This window comes from Triticum dicoccoides, chromosome 7A (genome assembly GCF_002162155.2).
Source record: "Triticum dicoccoides isolate Atlit2015 ecotype Zavitan chromosome 7A, WEW_v2.0, whole genome shotgun sequence".
Classification (NCBI taxonomy): domain Eukaryota; kingdom Viridiplantae; phylum Streptophyta; class Magnoliopsida; order Poales; family Poaceae; genus Triticum; species Triticum dicoccoides.
Genome location: NC_041392.1, coordinates 109007887 through 109011445, shown reverse-complemented (window position 1 = coordinate 109011445; position 3559 = coordinate 109007887). Strand labels below are relative to the sequence as shown.

Genomic DNA, 3559 nt, shown 5'->3' with positions numbered 1-3559 from the left:
CCGGCCCGGCGTGCATCGGATCGACCTTGTCCCCTCTCCTTGCAACGTGGAAGATGGAAGGGGCGGCCAGTCGGCCACAAATCTGATGGCGGCGTGGTCATCTACCTCCTCCCCTCTCCCCACGTTGGTCCAGCCTGTCTTCTCTACCAGATCTGGCGGCCGCGTCGGCGAAACTGCTGGCAGTGACACGATTCTCGGGTGTGGCGATAGGAAACATCGATCGGTCGTCTTCGAGGCCGCCTACCACGGCGATCCCGCAGTCCAGCCTCCCTGCCTCCAAGATGTGGCCTGCACGAGGCCATCTTCTTCTTTCCTCGGTGGCGTCCGTCCAATGAAGAGCTACACCGCCATGGCACCACATGACTTGTGTTGTACCCTCGCCCCGCGGCCCTTCTATGCTGGGAGGAGGCAGCGTTTGTCCGTAGCACCCCATGTCCCACATCATCATTCCTTTCTTACTTAGTGTCATACAAGTGATGCAATCATGATTTGCTGGCCTTTTAACATATCCCTGATGGAGTGAAGTGGAAGGGACAGACGGATTGGAAATACAATGAGGTAATATTTCTGTACAAGATAATTGCTTGAGTTTTTTTCCTCTTCTCTAATCAAGTCGATTGCTGTGTTAGAAGGTATGTAGATGGTTACAGGTGCAGCTACATCTGAAGATTTCATTCTTAAACGTCAAATAAAGCAACCAAATATTTTATTTGTTCCCTAATGATCATATTTGGTGTTATTTCTTTAGGATGGTGCATGGAGAACATGCTCTGTTGCCATCTTCATCCGCGAGTTGGCTCCCAAATCTAAAAGGCGCGTCTGATGAAACAGGAGTGTAACAGGGCACGGCTGCTGAACTAGGACAACCACATATGAGTTTTTGATTTCTTATTTGTTCGTCAGTGAGTCTACAGCATAGGATTACATCATACATCATTCTTCCCATCATTTATGTTCTGCAAATGAGATATGCAATTTTTTCTTGGTATCTTCGATAATCACAGTCTGGTTCTTGAAGTGCGAAAATTAAACTGATCTAAGTTATTTTCTTTTTCAGGACGTGGTCACAAATAATGAGTTTGAGACAAACCTTGTGTCATGTGTTATCGCACTCAGATATTGGAGCCTTGGAGAATGTAAAAGAAATGTTAAACGGTTAGATGTGGCCCCTCTAAACTTACTTGAATTGCTCAGCAAAGGTCCGCGATTAATGGTACCCATGTACATTCAGTAGGCCGAGTTGCCGAGTTGGTCTTGCTATATTGTATTCAGGCATAGTCTTGAAATTTCATCAAAAATAAGTTCAAGCATGATATTTAATATCAATTCTGGAAGAATGACCTGACACACCTGAACATAAGAAAACATAAGGTGGCTAAAAAATATATTGAACCAAATGTGCCTGACTGAATTTTATTTGGAAAAAGTACTGAATTTTATTTGGGAGTACAATAAGCAGTTATGTATAATCTTCTGTCTTGCAAACTGGAAATGAAAACTAATTATCATTTTTTGCTTTCTGACTTGCAATGCAGAATGTGAGAGCTTATACCCGCATAAAACAAGTAAGTGTTACAAAGTCTTTCAATGATGGTCTTGTATACCCTCATAATTACTGTCGTTGTAGTCGTCATGTATAAATAGCAAGATTCTTTTTCAGTTTTTTCTTGGGCGTCGATGAGCACAGGAGCTCGGAGGAGGCCACCATGGAGCTGACGTGACCTCGGCAAACAAAACATGTAAAGAATGAGAACGACGAGGCGAGCCAATACTACAGAGGAGCTGGGCCATAGGGAGGTCTTAATTTTAAGTAGCAATCTTGGTTGCTAGCATATGTAAGATTTGAAGTATCTATCCACCTTTAAAATAGTAGTGTCTAAATACTAAATAATGATTATAGTGATTTATGACAATCAGGTACCGTTTGGTTTAGCATATAAGTGTCTAGATACTAAATATAAGTATCTATCCACACTTTGGTTTAGCAATCAGGTACCGTTTGTTGCAAAGGAACTATATTTATGAGGGACTTCCTGATGATCTAGTGATTTATGATTCCTACAAGTATATAGGAATATTTCAGCTCCATCATAGGAAAAATAATCTGAAATAGAGTTTCGGTTTGACTATCATGGTGTTTACAGTCTATTATTCATGCTTGCTTTGACACTTGTGTGTTAAATCAATGCTTATGTATCTTATTAATGTTGCTCAAAATATCATGTTTGTAAGATCTCCCGTAGCAACGCACGGGCAATTACCTAGTTTTTTTTATTTTAATTCGGAGCACCTGATATTCTCACCAACTGAAGTACTAGCTGGATGATCAGGCCTTTGCCGGTCCTTGAATAGAGACATCCTGAAGAATGCGAGCCATCCGATCTTTCATTCAATCACAAAAAGAGCGAAGCCTATCGGAGCGAACGAACCATTATGCAGCAATTTAGTCCGTCTGACGAAGGATCACCTAGTTTTCTTCTTCCACGTGTCTTTTTTTTGGGTTAATTCTTCCAAATGTCTTAAAGGATGTAACTCTGATAATTTCGCAATAAAGTTGCCTTAAGGTTTTCCCTTCAAAAAAAAAAACTAGGTCTTCAGCTCCGGAGGAACAGTAGTTCGGTTCTTCAGTTAGATTCAGATATAGGGTCTGACACCGCCACCCCCGCCCGAGCTGCCGTCCGCCGCCGCCCGAGTCCTCTCCGACCTACACGGCGTCGTCCGACCCCGCCCACGTCCGCTCCCTTCCACAGCCTTCGTGCCTCGCCTCCAAGCTGTGGGTTCCCTCCCCTCCCCTCCTCTCCGACTGTGGTGTCCTCTCTGCTACCTCGAGAAGATGCACCCCGTCCCCGAATCGGCGAATCCAACTCCCGAAGCTGCTCTTGCCATGGATTCCCCAAGCATCAAGGTCTGCTCCCCCCGCCCTCTCCTCTGTCGGTTGCTATCTTGTTTTCTTCAGTCTGTTTTGCAGAGCAAAATTGAAGATAGAATTGATCCCACTGCAGGAGAAGATTCCGTTGTTGCCAGCAAAGATGAAGACAGAATTAGTGCGCTACCCAGTGAAATTCTTCTCCACATCCTAGAACGCCTTGATGTCCGCACGGCGATTTGGGCCGGCACTGTCGCAACACGGTGGAGGCACCTTCCTCATCAACTATCTCATCTGCTCATCAGTACCTCGGACGTCTGTAAGCCCGGTTACACGACAGATGAGATAATGAAGGCATACACGGACGCGACGAGGAGGTTGCTGTCTCCTCCGGCTTGCAAGTGCACTCGAACCATCAAAACATTGATGCTCAGGTGCTACATTATGGACCCTTACTTGTCCATAATTGGCCATACGGTTCAGGATGTCGTGAAGAACCGCGAACCTGAATACCTCGAGTTCGCAATGTGCCCAGATGTTGCTTCTCCAAGTGATGCCCAATTAGCCTTGTATGGACAGCGGTTTATGTCATTCTTTGGTGCATACCCTGGCGCCTTCGAATCGCTCACTAGACTAATCCTTGAGAACCTCACGTTTCAAGCCTCAGATGTCGCCAATCTTGTTAACACTTGC

The 3559-nt window shown here is 44.9% G+C and overlaps 1 long non-coding RNA gene across 1 annotated transcript; it reads left to right on the top strand.

Moving 5' to 3' along the window:
• Positions 1-1042: 1042 nt before the first annotated feature.
• LOC119332252 lies at positions 1043-1932 on the top strand. Its single transcript, XR_005160874.1, has 3 exons — positions 1043-1155; positions 1536-1565; positions 1661-1932. It is a non-coding gene; the product is annotated as an uncharacterized LOC119332252 (long non-coding RNA).
• Positions 1933-3559: the final 1627 nt, after the last annotated feature.